Raw genomic sequence first — 20779 nt, 5'->3', positions numbered from 1 at the left:
GTCTTACCTTTACTTGTAAATGAAGTAAATGTCCTAAAACCCATATCTATGTTCCCGCTACAGTGCTATGGCTAGCTATGCAACAGTGCTATGGCTAGCTATGCTACAGTGCTATGGCTTTCAACCAAGTGTTATTTTCTGTCCCTTCGTTTGAAGTAGGTCCTTAAGCTCAGGCATTGGTCTTCAATTGTTTATCTCTCCCTGTTTTGATTGAAAGTCCAATTTTGAGACATTTTTATGGTTAGATATAACGCTTTCCACTTTTGCAGCCACTGGAAGTTTTTTGCTATAAATGGTAAATGGACTGCACTTATATAGCGCCTTATTCCAAAGCGCTTTACAATGGCCTCTCATTTACCCATTCACACACACACACACACACACACACACACACACACATATTCACACACCAATGGCGGAAAGCTACCATGCAAGGCCCGCTCATTGGGACCAATGACATGACGTGACGTGATGTGAGGGAAAGTGAGCGAGCGTCAATGACGTTGGCTCAGTACACGCCCCCCTCAGTGAGGCAGATGTGACAGCTGCCGCCCCTGGTGCTTTTTCGTTACAGTTTTATGTTTGTAACAATGTATGTAACAGGCACGTGGTGCTTATTGCCCACACACCAACCAGTTTCTGAGGGGTTGCGCAATCAGGGGTCAGCAGAGGTCACCTCTCGCCTCTCCCTGTATTTGCAGCGGAGCTCCGCACATTTGGCGACATCTGTCCCTGTTACGTGGCATGCACCTTAATGAGCTACACCACCCAGACGCCACATGGTTGCTTTTCATAACTGTTTCTGTGCTTGTACGCATCCAATAAAACATGAACACGTATCACTGAATTTGTCTTTATTTCTGTCTCTTGGTAGAATATAGTTATGTTCTTGTGGAGGGAATAATACAGGGGAGTGGTAACATATAATTAAACAAAAGAGAAATAGAATGACAAAAAATCCACTACAAATACAAAATTCCCATTAACCTTCCCCCCCCCCCCCCCTTCCCAATCTCCCTTTGCCCCAACAGTCCCCCACCTCCCCCTCCTCCCACAAATGTCCCTTCCGCCACATACCTCCAACCCACCCGCCCAACCTCCCACAGCCCCCCCACCCCACCCCACAGGACCCCATGGAAGGAGCAAATAGATTAGCCTATAGTAACGACTTGAGAATGGAAATGATTTGATCCCAGCATGAAACATTATCAGGGATTGCCTGATGCCTGTTAGCTATCCAGTGTTCCATGCTGGCTATGTCTATAAAGTCTAAGAATACAGTTATGTTGATAGAATAGGTACACCTGGACAGTGAGCAGATGGAAGTGTACCGCCAGAATACATGTTACACAGCAGTGGCACCACCGCCTCTACGTGGATGCAGCAGTCTCGCTACTCAGTCACCGCTTTTCTTTTCTTTTGTGTGGTGGAACGAGCTTCCCACTGATGTCAGGACTGCAGTCACTACCTATCTTCCGCTGTAGACTGAAGACCCATCTCTCCAGGCTACATCTTAACTGTCCCTTCTAAGACCTCTACATCCCCTCTACTCCTCTACAGTTTCTCTACTGTAAAAAAACACACAAAACATCTTCCCTCTTCTAGTATTATGACTGCCAATGGCCCCTTGCCCTAGCATAGTTATTATAATGACTTTTTCTTGCTATGACTGATGGATAGATAATTCACTTACTTAGATACATGTATGTGTTGTCGCTTTGGATCATTTTTTAGCTTTAGGGTTAGGGGTTAGCTTTAGACCAAGGAATAGATGAGGGAAATCAAGCTATTTTAAGATAGTTAATGATAATTGCCATGGACTTTTTAGTCATATTAATACAGCTCATCTATGACTCACTCAGCTCTCACTGCGCAGACAATTCATTCAACCATCTAATGTAATGAACGTAGCCTTCAATCTTCTGAATTGTCCTATCAGCTTTCATTAGTATCGTTTAAGATTCTCCTCACCACCTACAAAGCCCTCAACAACATGGCACCCCTCTGATCTCCCCCTCCACAGCACACCCCTATACCTGCAGTCTGGTCAGCTGATGATGGCAAACTCATTCTCCCCATCATGACTAATAAAAAACCCGCATGTGGGGGGACTGGGCTTTCTCCTCTGCACTCCCCTCTGGAACACTCCCCGCAAACCACATCAGCGCACACTCCTCCTTCAAAACCCATCTTTTTAAACTTGCTTTTAATCGTTTAAACTATATACTTTTTTTTAAATTTACTGACTGTGTGTGATTTTGTTTTACTTTTTATTGATCTATATTGTTCACTCCATGGAATGTAGTGTCTTAGAGCACTGAAAAAAAAGCGCTATAACAAATAAATGCATGATTATTATTATTATTATTATATTATTATTATTATTATTATTATTATTATTATTGTATACAGTTGGTCTACATTACATTGTTTTTCACAGCTGAAAATGTGACATAATCAGTGTCGTGTCATGTGTTGGGGTGGCTCCTCACCTGCTGACGCTCTGAGTCTATAATACCTGCAGGCGCAACTTTCTCTTAAAAAAAGATCTTATTGGTTGTTGCGTCGCCAGGCAGCGCAGCATCCTTTTCTTCCAGTAAGTAAGTACCACTATTACTCTGCACACACTGCGGCTGCCCTCGAATCGAAGACCGTCTATCATCTCAACTACTGCCAAGAAAGAGGTAAGCTACAGCAAATGCTGCTAAATAAATGTTGCTCTTTAAATCGTTATTGCGTTGCGTGTTTACAGCAGATGTATTTGATTACATGCAATGGTATAGATCGCTTTTCTTTAGTTTTTGAGATATCCCCCCGCACCACCGAAAACACAATTTGAAAGGGGAGCTGACGTGTCAACACGGATATAACATAGTTGATTGAATCAATTATTTGACAATCTCGGTTATACACTTGATTTAGTGGTGAACTTGCTTGCTATGCATTTCATATAAAACGGGTTTTTGCGTTCAACAAAAAAGCTGCAGCCCTGTATAGTTTGCATTGTCATCCTTAAGCTGAGCGTCTGCGAGCGGTGTGCGTGTACGGCCAACTCTATATAATAGTATAAATGCTGTGTTATGTCAAGACTTCTGAATGTTAATTTAAAACTGCAGGTAAAGCTACAAGCCGACCATTATTATAATTGTTTGATTTATTGTGCTGTCAATTCCTCAGGAGAAATGTGAGCTTTATTTAGGATATTTTCCGAATGTTGAAGTCAGAATGTTGAAGCCTAGGCTACTTTAACAAAACACCCTGTCAATGGAAACTGATTTAGGTTAGCTCATGCAGCAGTTTTTTTTAACGCAGTGGCAGAAACTGTCGAAAGCAGAGCCTTTTTTTCCGAGATTGTTCCCTGCTCTAGAATTTGCCTACCCAGCAGCCACACCACTGTCAGAATGTATTACTCATATTTACCCTCTTACTGTCCCATGTTGGCAACATTATTTCTTGTGGACAGAAGCCCATCTGTGCATGGAAATGTCCCCATCACCTCTATCTTTCATGACATATAATATTTTCCTTGTACATTTACATTTTTGGGGCATTTAGCAGATGCCTTTATCCAAAGCGACTTACAACAAATACATTTGGTGGGGGTATTGGTGGTCTAGTAGATAGTGGATAGTGAGTTGGACTGGTGATTGGTAAATGGTAAATGGACTGCACTTATATAGCGCCTTTATCCAAAGCGCTTTACAACGGCCTCTCATTTACCCATTCACACACACATTCACACACCAATGTCGGCAAGCTACCCTGCAAGGCGCCGGCCCGCTCACTGGGAGCAAATTTGGGGGTCAGTGTCTTGCCCAAGGACACTTCGACATGTGGCCAGCCAGGGCTTGAACCGCCGATCTGCCAACCTTGCGATCATTAGACGGCAGCTCTACCTCTTGCGCCACAGCCGCCCCTGATTGGAAGGTTGTGAAATCCCGCCTGAAACACCACCACTACTGTGCTGCCCTTGAGTAAGGCACTTAACCCTCAGTTACTCCAGGCCAGGGAGACTGTCCCTGTAGTTCCTAAAGTGTCTGCTAAATGGCAAATTATTACAATTTATTACATTTGACTAAGTAAGTGAATCATCTATCCATCAGTCATATCAAGAAAGAGTCATCTACGTTATGACCGTTGGCAGTTACAATGGAGAGAGAGTTGACCGGCTCATAGCGCTGACAGAGGCTATGTGTCATGATACAATACCTTTCTCCAGCGCCATTCATCACCACCACAGCCCATTCCGGTCCTGTGCTTCGGCTGTTTTAGCAGAAATATGAGGAGGAAGTGAAAAAAAAAGCAGTGGACCGGACACGTGTACACACACATCACACTTTCACTGAGCAGAATTATTGATTGCACTCAAATGGGCCTAGTTCTTCGGAAGTGGGCTAGATTGATGTGGCATTCTGTGAGTGATGGTAACATTTCTCTTGGACTTTGGTTTCGTATATAGCCTATTGATCCATGGTTGTCGCTACCGGGGACAGTTGTACTGTACCAACTGTCTCTTGGTCTTAGCATGAGGAGAGCAGAGCAGCAGAGGCGACAGAGGAGCAGAGGGGACTCACTGGGCCTGGAAACCCTTAACCTTAACCCTTAACCATAACCCTTAACCCTAACCTTAAAACTCTAACCCTTAACCATAACCCTTAACCATAACCCTTAACCCTAACCTTAACCCTTAACCATAACCCTTAACCCTAACCTTAAAACTCTAACACTAACCCTTAACCCTTAACCATAACCCTTAACCATAACCCTTAACCATAACCCTTAACCCTAACCATAACCCTTAACCATAACCCTTAACCCTAACCTTAACCCTTAACCATAACCCTTAACCCTAACCTTAAAACTCTTACCCTAACCCTTAACCCTAACCTTAACCCTTAACCCTAACCTTAAAACTCTAACCCTAACCCTTAACCCTTAACCATAACCCTTAACCATAACCCTTAACCATAACCCTTAACCCTAACCTTAAAACTCTAACCCTAACCCTTAACCCTAACCTTAACCCTTAACCATAACCCTTAACCATAACCTTAAAACTCTAACCCTAACCCTTAACCCTAACCTTAACCCTTAACCATAACCTTAAAACTCTAACCCTAACCCTTAACCCTAACCTTAACCCTTAACCCTAACCTTAAAACTCTAACCCTAACCCTTAACCCTAACCTTAAAACTCTAACCCTTAACCCTAACCTTAAAACCCTAACCCTTATCCCTAACCTTAAAACCCTAACCTTAAAACCCTAACCCAAACCTTTAACCCTAACCGTAAAACCCTAACCCTAACCTTAAAACCCTAACCATAAAACCCTCCCCCGTAACCACACTTGAACAGATATTCTGAAATTCAACATAGGTTTCCAGGCCCAGCGAGGCCCCTCCCCTTCCTGAGAGCTCTTCCCTTCCTGCTCCCTGGCTGTGTTCTCATTGTGACCCTCCAGCATCGCTAATGAAACGCCTCGCTTCCACTTGGCATGCTACGCCTATTGGCACCGTCTGAGAACCCCCCCCCCTGCATCTTTCTTGGCCATGTCGCTTCCTGCATTTTTTATTATTTAATTATCATTTTCAAGTGTTATCGTGAATGTATGATTTATTCTCAGAGAAATTGTAACCTTTGAAATTATTTTAGAGACTTTTGTGACGGTTTGTTACCATGGCACCTGTGAAGTGGTTGGGATATATTAGGCAGCAAGTGTCAAGTTGATGTGTTGGATGCAGGAGGAGAATTGGCAGGAGGAGAAATGGGCAGGAGTAAAGACCTGAGCGACTTTGACAAGGGTCGAATTGTTATGGCCAGACGACTGGGTCAGAGCATCTCTGAAACAGCAAGGCTTGTGGGGTGCTCCTGGTCAGCAGTGGTGAGTACCTACTAACAGTGGTCCAAGGTGGGACAAACCACAAACCAGGGACAGTGTGTTGGGCGCCCAAGGCTCATCGATGTGCGAGGCTAATGAAAGCTATCCCAGCAGCATATTAGGCAGGTGGTTTGTTACGACCACACGAGTAAGAAGATCTGGGAGTCGTAACAGTGGTCATAATGTTTTGGCTCAACAGTGACAAGATCTGTTAGATCTGAATCAGGTCTTATATATGTTTTTGTTTTTATACCTTTGACCCCCGTTGCCAAACTATTGTAATACACCCTGCAGATCTTTTTGGAACAGAATGCCAGAACTGCCAGAACTGCCAGAACACAATCTCCAAATGTTCTTTTTTTAAGGGCCTACAACTTGACCCGAGAGCTTTAGAAGTGAGCTGGGTTCTCTCAAAAAACAGAAAACCCCTGATGGTTTTAGGCAAGGGCGAATAGGCCTTACACAGAAGGGTTTTGTTTGTTTATAACGATACGATGTTTGTGGATTCAGGGTGAGTCTCCGGCGTGGTTTCAGAGTGTGGTACTGTTGTAGCCACAGGGCTGTCTGGTTGGCTGTCTGGTCACCCTGCACATGACCCCACCACCTCCTCAGGGAACCAGTCAGTCTACTCCGGAGCTCCACACTGGCCGTGTCAGCTGCAGGCCCGACGCCAGGACCAAGACCTTGGGTGGGCAGGGACCGAGGGGAGGGGGGGTGGGGGTGGGGGTGGGGGGGTCCTAGCACTACTACAATCTATAACGATGGGCAGTGCTAGATATGTTATATGGGCCGACAGTATACATTAAACATTGAAACACGCCCCTGGAATATCAATTCAGAAAAACAATATCTTCACTTTGGATCAGGTGGGCTAGACCGTGTCTAAGGCCTTGTTTAGCTACTTATTTGTTATCATAATAACATCATAATTGCATGCGCGATTTGTTTTTGGCGCAAAGTCAGACATCTTAACCATTCTTTTACTAATAGATGCAGTGAGTCATCGTCCAATGGGAGATTTGAACGTTGCAGCTAGGATTCGCATGGTTGTTGTATAATCCCTATTTTTCTCAAAAACATTGTTTAAGACTGTATGATAGAGTATTCTGAGCTGTTACTGACGGGTGTTTTTTACTCTGTTCAGCACGATTTGCCCCTCAGTCACTGTACAGAAGAGATAATCATTTAATAAATAACAACATTTAAAAAAAAGAATAAAGAGCTCACATTTTGTTGAAATAGCAAAATTAGTGTCTCTTTAGTTGTCCTCAAAATGCATTTGACACGATCTTGTTGGAGTTGTTCATAAAGAAACATATTATTTTAACCATAATCTAACTTTGAGATAAATATAGAACCATAATAAACTATTGCATGACTACCCAGGATGTTCTCATGACATCCCTACAGTAGCTGTGTTATATCATAACAAACAAGGTCATCGGGTTGAAGGAATTCATGACATCTTCTATTACACTCTCTCCATCTCTCTATCACTCCACCCCTCTTCTCCTCCCTCCCTCCCGCCTTCCATTCCTCCATCATTCGACCCCTCCATCCCTCGCCTCCCTCCCTTCATCCCTCCCTTCCACCACTCCTCCATCGCCAACCCTCACCTCCCTCCCCCCATTCCTCCATCTCTCTACCCCTTCATCTCCCCCCCACTCCTCCATCCTTCCACTCCTCTATCCCTCACTCCCTCCCCTCCTCAATACCTCCATGGCTCCATCCCTCCACACACCCACCTCTCCTTCCCTCCCTTCCTCCTCCCTCACTTTCCTCCTCCTCCCCTCGCTCCCTCCCTCTCTTCCTTCTCCTCTCCCTCCCTCTCTCCCTCCCCTCCTCCATCCCTCCCTCCCTCCCCTCCTCCATCCCTCCATTCCTCCACACACCCACCCCTCCCTCCCTCCCTCTCTCCCTCCCCTCCTCCATCCCTCCATCCCTCCACACACCCACCCCTCCCTCCCTCCCTCCCTCTCTCCCTCCCCTCCTCCATCCCTCCATCCCTCCACACACCCATCCCTCCCTCCCTCCCTCCCTCTCTCCCTCCCCTCCTCCATCCCTCCATCCCTCCACACACCCACCCCTCCCTCCCTCCCTCCCTCCCTCCCGAGCCTTTGTGCTTCCAGTTGAGTGGCCTGGCCTGTCTCTGGCTGTTTTGGTAACAGGAGCCTCTGTGGGGAACCGAGGGGGGCACTCAGCAGGCAGCGTGTGCAGCTCTGACAGTCTCTCAAACCACCACTGTCTTCCATTATTAAACATAATGGGCCCCTCACTTCACTTACCACTGAGCTACTGCATAACAGCTGTGCTGTGTGTGGGAGGATGTCCCAGTTCCAGATAGTCCCTGCCCCCCCCCCCCCCCTCCTCCTCCTCCTCCTCCCTTTCCCGCCCACGAATGGGATAGGAAGACATAAAAAAACACACACTTCTGTTTGTTATTATCTTTTCACATCATCATGTTCTTCTGGTTCCTTCTGGCTCCTCCTGTAGAAGCGTTGTACTGTACAATGGTACAGGTTTCCAGTTTATTATTTATGAGATATCGTTGTTTCCCCACTGGCAGACTCAGGTAGCAGCAGTGGGGGGGGCGACTCCCTCACCCCTGCCCCCTCCCTTCTCCCCAGTGGCCCCCTGGTTGAAAAAGCGTCGCTTAATTGCCCTCTAGAGTGACGAAAACGAGAGGAAGTGCCCTATTGGCTGCCCTTCACATGGGAAGAGAATGATTGAGTGTCCTCGAGGGTGCCCCTTCATGCAATAAATTATGATGATGTGCCCTCTGGAGCAAGGAAATGCGATAACGGGTCTTAACGAGCGTCCTTCTAGCGGAGAGACACGTGATGCAGTGCCCTATAAGGCGCCCTTACAACCTTTAAACCTGACGGCCCCTATGGGTGGCCCTCCAATGGGAAAGGGTGCTGTAATGAAGTGCCCTCTAAGCCGACCCTACAAGCCGACCCTACAAGACAGTGTTCCCTGTAGAGAACATGTGACAGCCGCTGGTGAAACCGGGAACAAGTCGCCAACCAATCAAAATGTTCTGACATTTATTCATAAAATGTTCAAATAAATACATTTCAGCGTTGTTGAAAATAATCAAGCCGAAACATTGCAATGCAATAGATTCGGTGAGTAATCCCCACTACTCTACACTAACTAGGTAGAGACAGAGAGAGAGAGAGAGAGAGAGAGAGAGAGAGAGAGAGAGAGAGAGAGAGAGAGAGAGAGAGAGAGAGAGAGAGAGAGAGAGAGAGAGAGAGAGCGGTCCGTCGGTTGGTGACTTGTTCCCGGTTTCACCAGCTGCTGTCACAAATGGGATGCAGTGACAGAGTACAGAGTACTCCTACAGGTGAGAAAACATGAAGTGCCCTAATGGAGAAGTGCTAATGGAGAAGTGCCCCTCCAGTGGATAAATGTGACGCGGTGCTGTAAAGAGTGTCCCTCCATGTGTGGGAATGTGGGGAAGTTTCCTAATGGACGCCCCTCCAGCCCCCCCAGCCCCTCCAGCCCTCGTTGATATGAACTCATGGCCAAAAGAATAATTCTGTAATGACTCCACCACCCACCATCTCCCTTCCCTGACTACTCATAGCTTTCTCATTGACATTATCGCGTCTGTGTGTGTGTGTGTGTGTGTGTGTGCGTGTGCGTGTGCGTGTGCGTGTGCGTGTGCGTGTGCGTGCGCGCGCGGGGGTTTGTGAAACAAACGTTAATAGCTTTTCGCACGCCGGTGGCGCCCCATGTTGTGCAGGGGGCGCCCTTTTTATTGTGTTCACCCCCTGACCTTCAAACAGCGTGAGTCTGCCACTCTCTCTGTGGCACATAATTATCGACCAGCTGCCACAAATTCAGCTGTGGAGAGACTGGAGAGGCTGGAGAACAGCAGAGGTGGAGAGGTCCCTCTCCCCAGACCCACGGCCCTCTGGCTGGGGGCTCGGCCGGGCTAGAGTAGGGTGGACTCAGGCCAGCTGCTAATTGGGCTTTAGAGGACCGGGAGGCAGGAAAACACCACTGCATACGGGGACGGCTGGTACAGTACATCCATTATTCACAAGGTCTCCTAGGACCTGTGTGTGAATGAGATGAATTATTCCCCTTAACAATGAGCCTGTGCCATTATATAATAATATATTTATATATACAATAAATATATATATATATGTATGTTACGGTACATGTGGGAAAACGGTACATGTGGGAAAACTAGGGTTAGGGTTAGGTGCTAGGGTGCTACGGTTAGGGTTAGGGGTAGGGTTAGGGTTAGGATTAGGGTTGGGGTTAGACATGCCAGCATGTATCAAGTCGACGTAGCACCTAACCCTAACCCTAGTTTTCCCACATGTACCGTATTCCCACATGTACCGTAACATATATATATATATACAGTACCAGTCAACATGTTGGACACACTTCCCCATTTAATTGAATGGGAAAGTGTGTCCAAACTTTTGACTGGTACTGTATATTTAGCGGACGAATTTATCCGAAGGGACTTACAGTACATTGCAGTGAGTGCATCCATTTTTCATTAGAGACATAGTATAGTATAGGGGCTTTGTGAGGGTCGAAAGAGAACCGTTCAGAGGACATTTTGATTGAGTGTATTGTCTCCAAGTTTCTGCTGAATCAGTGCAAAACCAGTACATTCTAATCAAGCTGCTTAAACATATCCATTTCGAGTAAAAAGTGTTGTCTAGTAAGAAATCTCTGTGGTTAACATGTTTAAATCTAAAGCTAAGCTACTTAAACGTATACATTTCTAGTACCACCACCATCACCACCACTACCACTACCACCACCACTAACACCACCAACCCTACCACCCCCATCCCCAACCCTACCACCCCCAACACCATCACCACTACCCCCCCCCTCCCCCACGACCACCACCAACAACACCACCAACCCTATCACCCACCCCCACCCCCACCCCCAACACCATCACCACTACCCACACCACCACCACCACCAACCAATTGAATAGGAAAGTGTGTCCAAACTTCTGACTGGTACTGTATATTTAGCTGACGCTTTTATCCAAAGGGACTTACAGTACATTGCAGTAAGTGTATCTGAACATCTGAACAGTTCAGAGTACATTTTGATCGAGTGTATTGTCTCCAAGTTTCTGCTGAATCGGTGCAAAACCAGTACATTCTAATCAAGCTTCTTAAACATATCCATTTCGAGTAAAAAGTGTAGTAGTCTAGTAAAAAAAGAAAGAAATAGAAGATTAAGACTAATGACTAGGATTCAGACTCTTCAACATGGTGAATGTCTCTGTGCTCAGACCACAGGCTTGCTCTCAAAAATCCTATCGCCATGGGAACTGACCCCGTTTAGCTTGGCCGGCTTGATGCTAATGTGATCTCGACTTCCAGGGCAGGACCACACCGCTAACCTATGTAATGTCTTATACATTTATTATCAGCTCCATATGAAATATGCATTCTGTATCAGGGCAAGCTGGTGGAGGGAGACATCGGAGGACTTGTTCATTGTAATGCATGTATGCAGTGGAATAAGGAATGTTTCTTTTTTTTTTTTGGGGGGGGGGGTTTAGGGTCACCCCCACCACCACCATCACCACCACCCCCACCACCCCCCCTCCCTACCACCACCACCCCCACCACCACCACCACCCCCTACCACCACTACACCCACCACCACCCACACCACCACCCACACCACCCCCCCCATCATCACCACCACCACAACCACCACCCACACCACCCCCCCCCACCACCCACACCACCCCCCCCATCACCCACACCACCCCCCCCATCATCACCACCACCACCCCCCCCACCACCCACACCACCCCCCCCATCACCCACACCACCCCCCCCATCATCACCACCACCACCCCCCCCATCACCCACACCACCCCCCCCACCCCCACCACTACCCCCCTCACCACCACCACCAAGCCAACCTTACATCCAGTATTCAGTAGCCTACATACTGTCCGACAGGGGATCTGAGCTGGGGTCCTGGGAGGGAGCTTCTCGTTACCCTCCTCTCCTCTCCTGCACATCAGACGTATCAGAGAGGAGGAGGAAGGAGAGGAGCGGAGGGGGAAAGCCTCTGAACTCCCCTCCCGGTCGACACTCTCCACTCAGGCTCTCTGCCAGATCCTCCCATGGATTATTTATACGCCGTCTTAAGTGAGGCGGCTCCTCCCGAGACAGTCTCCTCTGCTTCTTCTTCAACAAGCCTGCGTGCGTTCCTCTTCTTCTCACTAGTATCCTACGCAAGTCAGACGCAGCAGAGAGACATCGACTCTGTAGGGGGGCAGGGAGGGAGGGAGTAGCTATTTTTTCCTCTCGGTGTATCTCTGTGCATCTCTGTTTCTGTTTCTCTTCCTATCTATCTCTCTCTTTCTCTCTCCCTCTCTCTCCCTCTCTCTCTCTCTTTCTCTCTCTCTCTTTCTCTCTCTCTCTCTCTCTCTCTCTCTCTTTGTCTTCATCTCTCTCTCTCTCTCTCTCTCTCCCTTTGTAACCCTATCTGTATGCATCTATGTATTTCGCTTCCCCTCTCTCTCTCTCTCCCCCCTTCTTTCTCTCTCTCTCTCTCGCTTTAGCTCTAAAGCGGCGACTCAATGTAACCGGCTTTGTTTTCCTGGAGGAACGGTAGCTTTAAAAGACATAGAGCACTAATCAGCTGTCATGGGAACAATCATGTGAGCATGTCTTTTTGTCTCAAAGCTACCCCCCAAAAATGATGCTAAAGTTAACCATGTAACTTTGGCACTATTATATTTATCTAAAGTTACCCAGAAACCAACCCTATATGATACCAACATGAAAATACAAGAAAATAATGTTTCCATTATTAGAAGGAAATCCATTATTCAGGACGAATCCACTCGTATTTTTAGTATCCAATTATTCACCTTTAAAAATCTTTTTTCGTCTTGCCAACATGTATAAAAAGAAATCCTCGTGGGTGTGTAGTACCTTTTACCTGACTGATGCTGTCAGACATGCTGTCAGTCTCACATTTAAAGAGGATGTTTTTTACCACCTCCTGTGGTGATTGACAGCAGTCTTCCATCAATTATCAACATTTTCAAGGATTTCTGCCACTTGCAAAATTCAAGGTAAAGAGTTTCATAGAGGCCAATCCAACTTTTTAGATTACGTAACACAATCCTTTTCACAACATACAAGAGTGATTATACAACTATTTCACACCCTGAAGCAGAAGGAGGGAGGATTAAGAGATTATAATTGAAAGAGAGGGTTTATTGGGTGGGAAAAAATGAAATTAAAGGTTTACATGGTTGGGATTATTTTGAGATTACGACTTTGCTATTATAATATCTATTAGGAGTAATGCTAAAGATGTCTAAGTTCAAACAGAAACACAATGCTCTCTAGCTGGACTGGGAGTTTGGAGAGAAATAGTGAAATGATGAGTTTAACACTAGAACAGCCGTGAGGGGTATACTGTTTTTTCTTCTGTGAGTAAAGAAAAATGTTATATCTTTGCAAAATTTCCAATTTCAGGACCTTCCTTTCATGACTTTTCCTAGATATGTGCGTTCTACCACCCAGTATCCTTACATTTTCAAAATCACATCAGGATAAGCTAATATAAAGCTATTTTGCCGTTTTTCTGTGTAGGAAGCAGGCTAATTTACAAGCGGACAACTAGTAGTCATTGTGTGTAAATAGCAGCTTGAGCATTGTAAAGAGGGGGCTTCATTTGACCCCCGAGGTGGCTCTTTTAGTAGGTAAAAAGGCACGGCTGTTCTAGTGTTAATTTAAATATATATATATCAGAGATACTACCACCTGAGACCCCTGTCAGACAGAATGAAGGCGACAGAATGCTGACATTGATGGTTGGTTTGGGGGTGGCATCTATCAAGGACAGAATAAGCAACAACCTTGCCTTTACACCCGACCTGTCTCCTCATGAGTCTGATTCTGCTCTGTCAATAAGGGGAAAGGCCCCACATCAAACCAGTGGAGTCAAGCACTCCAGTCCTTTTTCGTCTCCAAGTGAGAGACCATGCATAATAACTCTCTCGGTTGGACTGGGAGGTCTGTGGTTTTTAAAAAATAACATATCAGAGAAACAGCTAAGATGGCATACTCTAAGAAGAGGCGTGTGGTATTCAGTGTTGAGCATTTCCAGGCAGATCTAGTAGGCTTCCATTCCTGCGTTTTAGGATTACCAGTTCTAGCAACTGTGTCTGGCTGTGTTGTTGGTTGGGAACTTCTGTCTGGGCCAGTTGTAAGCTAGGAGGGAGTTGTCTGTACACTAATGGACTGGATATCAATATAGACAGCAGCATACTGTACAGTGGATATCATATTACTGTATATCACATCTTATCTTAAAAATATATAGTTTTTCAATTGAGAGAGAGAGAGAGAGAGAGAGATGCCCTCAATCCCAATCTTGAAGTGAGAGACTCAGTGAAAGAGAAAAATACATGTTCTGTCTGACTGAAAGCTTCATCGCCCTCAGACATGTATCTTTTTTTCAGACTGTTCTCTCTCTCTCCCTCTATCCTTTTCCTCTTCTGTGTTCTGTTCTTCATTCTTCATGACTGTAATTCCACACTCGCAACAGACGGTGATGCCTTAATTACTGACCTGTTCCTGCGTCTTTGCAGATAATATTGCAGCTAGTAGTGCAGTAGTCGCACCAACAAATATTTAGACTTCCTGTTTGGTACTTACTTATGGGGCTTTTTTTAGAATAAATGGGATGCATCAGTTTCCCCCTCGATGAATTATTCATCTCAAGGACCGCATCTGTGTGCTTTTTTCAAAAACAACTTTGGATGATGTCAACCGGACCACAACGAGCAGCTTATTGGAGCTGGAGTCGGAGAGGCTGTTTGATGGGCTTTGAGTGACTCACCCTCCCTCAGCCTCTGTGCTGCGTTGGCTATATTTACCTGAGGTTCATACAGGCTAGCTCGTGTGGTGGGTGGTATTACTGACCCAGGTGCTTTTGTTTGTGATATCAATGCCGCAGTGTTGCGCTCATCTTTGATTCATACAGCATGCTTTTGTTTTCTCCGCTTTTATTTACGTCCCACAGGAGGTTAGCATTGCCTGTTTTTTTGTTTTATTATGACTCTTATTTAATGAAAATGTTGTATCTCCTGCAAAGCCTTTGATTCAGAGGGATCGGGGAGTGACAGAATGGAGGGAGGGAGGGAGGGAGGGAGGGAGGGAGGGAGGAAGGGAGGGAGGGAGGGAGGGGTAGAGGATGACATGGAGAGATGGAGAAATGCATGGGTAGAGAAAAGAGAACTTCTCCCAAAGCTGTTTTTTGTTGTGTGTGTGTGTGTGTGTGTGTGTGCGCGTGTGTGTGTAAATGTGTGTGTGTGTGTGTGTGTGTGTGTGTGTGTGTGTGTGTGTACATACAAGCCTACGGCAAGCACGAATGTGTGACAGTCCTGAGGAAATTATTTAAATGTGTGTTTTATTTTATTGTCTCCCGGATGATCTTCGCCTTCGCCTGCTCCTTCTTTGCTCTGCCGTCTCTCCTGCGGAAAAAAACAGGAGCATGAACACTACAGTACTACAGTACCCCCACACACAACATCTCCACAAAGACAAGCATTTGTCTGTGTTTGTAAGTGTGTGCGTGTGTGCGTGTCTGTGCATGTGTGTCTGTGTCTGTGTGTGTGTGTGTGTTTGTGTGTGTGTGTGTGTGTGTGTGCGTGTCTGTGTGTGTGTGTGTGTGTGTGCGTGTGTGTCTGTGTCTGTGTGTGTGTGCGTGTCTGTGTGTGTGTGTGTGCGTGTCTGTGTGTGTGTGTGTGTGTGTGTGTCTGTGTCTCTGTGTGTGTGTCTGTGTCTGTGTGTGTGTGCGTGTCTGTGTGTGTGTGCGTGTCTGTGTGTGTGTGTGTGTGTGTGTCTGTGTCTCTGTGTGTGTGTGTGTGTCTGTGTGTGTGTCTGTGTGCGTGCGTATGTGTGAGTTTAAGCCCCTTTTCAACTGCATTACGTGTGTGTGTGTGTGTGTATACAATGAGACAGCATACTAATGTGGATGAGACATACAGTCAGCATACAGTGTTGCGTATTGCGCGGAGTGCATATTTATTCCACCTCCTCAGTCACCCCGATCATCCCCTGCAGCAACAGTCTGCAGTCAGCTGCTCTGGCAGCTCCCTCCTGTCTGCTGGTCGTCTCAGGGAGGAAGGAAGATGAATAGAGACAGAGGGGGGGGGGGGGGGGGGGCAGAGAGAGATAGAGAGGGGGGGGGGGTAGAGAGAGGGAGAGGGAGGGGGAGAGACAGAGAGAGAGAGGGAGAGGGAGAGAGAGAGAGGGGGAGGGAGAGCGAGAGAGAGAGATGGGGAGAGAGAGAGAAAGAGAGGGGGAGGGAGAGAGAGAGAGAGAGAGAGAAAGAGATGGGGAGAGAGAGAGAAAGAGAGAAAAAGAGGGGGAGAGAGAGAGCGAGAGAGGGAGAGAGAGAAAGTTGGGGCGACAGAAAGAGAGAGAGAGAGAGAGGGAGATATATAAAAAGAGAAAGAGGGGGAGGGAAAGAGTGAGAAAGGGGTAGATACATACAGAGAGGGAGGGGGAGAGAGAGAGAGAGAGAGAGAGAGAGATTAAGGAGAGAAAGAGAAAGTGTTGATGTACGTTGGGTCCATGTAACCTGATCCAGCTCCTTCCGATAGTCTTTCAGATAGATGGTTCATCAGGGTGAACGTCGACGCGGCTCCTCTCTCTCTCTCTCTCTCTGACACGGCCAGCCCAACCCAAGCTGTGTAGCGGCATGTCAGGCACGAGTCCGTTATCAGGGGTCAAAGGTCGTCTGACAGTCTAGTGATGATACCGTACAGCTGAGTGCGGCGGCTCCTATTCATATTGTAGGAAGCACTGCTGCATGGCTGTCCCTCCTCGACAAAGGAAAATGGAAGGACATGAAAAAAGAAAAACATGTCATAGGCAGGCTGATTTAGAAAATATATCCTTTTTCAGAGTTCGGGTTAGATAACAGTAAAAAAAATATACATTTATCTAACGTCTTGTATTGTGCTCTGAAGCTGTCCGTGGTGGTGAATTGTAATGGAAGCTTTGTGGAGAACACATCGCTGACTGAGGTACTTGACTATCTTTCACTTTGAGAGAGTTGCCGTAGAAAAGGACGGACCTTGACAGTCACTTAGCTGAGCGAGCGTAGCAATGTCAGTCACACTCCATACCGTTCAGGAACAGTGGGACATTCAGGGACTTGGCTCATGTCTTTTGTAGCATTGACAACTATGTAATGTTAAAAAATAAAGTAAAGTCGAACATCTTCAGCTTATTTTTAATAGATGCAGTGAGAATACATTTTCAATACTGAGTTTCCTCAGATGATTGCTGCCATGATGTTTAATTTGCGTGCATGTGTGTGTGTGTGTGTGTGTGCTCGTGTGTGTGTGTGTGTGTGTGTGTGCGCCCTCGCGTGTGTGTGTGTAAATATTCATGGCACTGCTGGAAAAGGTTAAATATATGAAAAGCAGAATGTCAAAACAATTGTTGAGAACCGGGGGAGTTTAATTGCTGATCTATAATAGCTGACTGTGTGCTGTGCTGCGGGTTCCTCGCCTCATTATGATTCATGCTTATTTCCTGTCTGTCCTCCTGAGCCGCAGCTAACAACTCGGTAGTCAATAGTTATGAATTAATAAATGACTCCGTGGCATTGTCATTGCCGGGGGCCACAGAACCGTTCGTGACTCCTGCTTCAGTGCACCTGAAGGCATAGCTCTTGCCTGGCGGTAACAAAGCATGTAGCGCAGCTATGAGAGGTAGTTTGTGACACGGTCTGGTGAATTAGGCCGCAACTCTGGAATTGTGAGGTGGCTGTGATGTGTTTTCCCCACTCAATATAACAAAACAACAGTTTTAGGATCACTAAATACCTATAATCTGTTAGCCAACGTTGCTGGTTTTGAGTTGCTTTGGGGGCGTTTTCAACAATCTTTGGGGGGCGTTTTCAACAGATTTGTTTTTTTTACAATCTGCCCTTTCATAATCTGTCAAAAACGGACAGAAAAAAATGGAAAAATGACCTTCCCTTACTTGAGGCCTTTTTCACCAGACCCTGTCACATTATCCTCTCTCATTCGGTGACCTTTTAGTTTTTCACTTTGTTTCAGCTCTCATACAAACAATAGACAAATGGCACTGATCATAATCCGCCATGAAATGTGGTCTCACGACGTCCTGTAACCACAGAACAGACATTCATGGTTTAGCTGACTACACTGTGAGTTATTGTGTCGTCGCAGGAGGTCACCTGTCATGTTGAATCAACCTGATGACTGGTTACGAAATGAGGCATAGCATGATTGTGGTGACATAACGTGAAATGTATGACTTAATAAAGTTCTGCCAGTTTTGTATGCATGGCAGAAGAACAGGGTTGTGTGCTGATGGATAAGTGACATAGCTGCCTCTACAATAGCTGATCATATCCAGTTCACCAACTGCCCTCCCCTGTGCATCAGCCTCTCTCTCTCCTCCCTCTCTCTCCCTCCATCCTTCTCAACCCCCCTCTCTCCTCCCCCCATCTCTCTCTCTCTCTGGACCCCACTGGTCTATAACTTTACTTAAAGTTCTCTCACGTCTTTGGAACTTGTTCACTTTCAGAACAAACAAGGATTCTATAATTCCCTCTATTGGACAGCAGGGGGCGCTCTTAGCCTGCTCTGTCCAGCCAACCATGGGCTGGTCAGTATGTCCACACTTAGGAGAACACACACTATTATGCAGTACCAGGAGAGGCTGCTAGATGTAGAAATGGGAGGATGGGCTCATTGTAAATGCATGGTATGGAATGAGGAAACACGTTTGACACCAATCTTCATTCAATGAACCCGTCCTCTGATTTCTCCCTCCACCAGCCTCAGCTGATATACTGTAGTAACACTGTTGATGCAACATACAGTGAATAATTAATGGTCAGGGAGACCATATCTGTAATGATCCATTTTTCCAAATAGGTTTCTGTGGTTCATTACAGCACTAGTCAATTCTGCAATGACTACCCTACTTACTTGTTAAAAGACTAAAACCAACCCAGTTTCTCCTGTGGTACTTCTCTGCCAGGCAGGATTCAACACTAGAACATTGTTATAGAAAATGTTTATATCTTTGCACTCGATCAAATTTCAGGACCCTCCTTCCATGACTTTTCCTAGATATGTGCGTTCTACCACCCAGTATCCTTACATTTTCAAGGATAAGCTAATATAAAGCTATTTTGCAGTTTTTTCTGTGTATGAAGCAGGCTAATTTACAAGGGGCCAACTAGTGGTCGTTGTGTGTAAATAGCAGCTTGAGAATTGTACAGTGGGAGGTCATTTGACCCCTGAGGCGGCTCTTTTAGTAGGTAGGTGCCTAAAAAAGGCACGGCTGTTCTAGTGTTAACGCGTGCTGTGTCGGATCCAGTCTGTCTTGGTCATGATGGCTGGGTCTCTATTGATCGCGTGGCAGAGAGAGAGCGGTTCAGGACACACAAACCGTCATCCATCATGGTGCCGCTTGGCCCACAGAGAGGGCAGATATCATGGCACAGTGGATCCATTACAACTGGAATAGATCTTTCTCTTGCTGGAACAGCGATCGATTGGCTGAGAGCAATGTATCCCCGTCGCTCTCCGCACACCCGCAAAAAAACCCTGCCTCAGTTGCCAAGTCATCGTCTGAAGTAGCCCGAAGACACCGGCATGATTCATCTGGGCCCATTACCTAGGCTATTTTTTAAGATGTGACGTTGTAAGTGGAGGGTGGAGTCAGTAAGTTAATTTGATGAGACAGTCGAAGAGCCAAAAGTTAGCTTTTTTTATTTTCTCTTGAGGGTAAAAATAATCTTGTTCCTTAAAAGGTGTTTTTGAGCAGAGTCTGTCAGTTAGTCATCCTTCGTTCATTATTCTCTCAGTCTCTGGTTAGAAAGGCAGAGGGAGGTGAGGGAGGGAGAGAGAGAGAGGCAGGAAGGCAGAGGGAGGAGAGGGAGGGAGAGAGAGAGGCAGAAAGGCAGAAGAGAAGAGGGGGGGAGAGAGAGAGGCAGAAAGGCAGAAGAGGAGAGGGGGGGAGAGAGAGAGGCAGAAAGGCAGAGGGAGGAGAGGGAGGGAGAGGAGAGGCAGAAAGGCAGAAGAGGAGAGGGAGGGAGAGAGAGAGGCAGAAAGGCAGAAGAGGAGAGGGGGGGAGAGAGAGAGGCAGAAAGGCAGAAATGGAGAGGGGGGGAGAGAGAGAGGCAGAAAGGCAGAAGAGGAGAGGGAGGGAGAGAGAGAGGCAGAAAGACAGAGGGAGGAGAGGGAGGGAGAGAGAGAGGCAGAAAGGCAGAAGAGGAGAGGGAGGGAGAGAGAGAGGCAGAAAGGCAGAGGGAGGAGAGGGAGGGAGAGAGAGGCAGACAGGCAGAAGAGGAGAGGGGGGGAGAGAGAGAGGCAGAAAGGCAGAAGAGGAGAGGGGGGGAGAGAGAGGCAGAAAGGCAGAGGGAGGAGAGGGAGGGAGAGAGAGAGGCAGAAAGGCAGAAGAGGAGAGGGAGGGAGAGAGAGAGGCAGAAAGGCAGAGGGAGGAGAGGGAGGGAGAGAGAGCAAAGCACAAGGAGAGATCTGAGATCTGTACATTCACAATGTTTTGCATTTTCCAGAAAACACAGAAAGGGAAGGATAGAGAGATGGAATAAACACGTGAGAGAGGAGAAGAGGAGTGAGGGAGTGAGTTCCATCGGACAGGCTGAACAACACCCCTCTTCTTGCGCGGTGGTGTCAGCCATAATATCCTGTCCCCTCTAATGAGGACCCATGAAAGGAAACAGTGTGTGTGTACTGGGCCGCCTGTGGGCGCTATCCCAGGGGGCCGTGGGACGCATGACTACGCAGGGCGGAGGTGGGGGGGTGGGGGCGTGGGGGGGATCAGAGGGGGTGGGTACTGTAC

This window comes from Nansenia antarctica (assembly GCF_963989245.1).
Source record: "Nansenia antarctica genome assembly, chromosome: 6".
NCBI classification, from domain to species: domain Eukaryota; kingdom Metazoa; phylum Chordata; class Actinopteri; order Argentiniformes; family Microstomatidae; genus Nansenia; species Nansenia antarctica.
The sequence above is the reverse complement of the archived record's forward strand: the minus strand, read 5'-3'. Positions refer to the sequence as shown.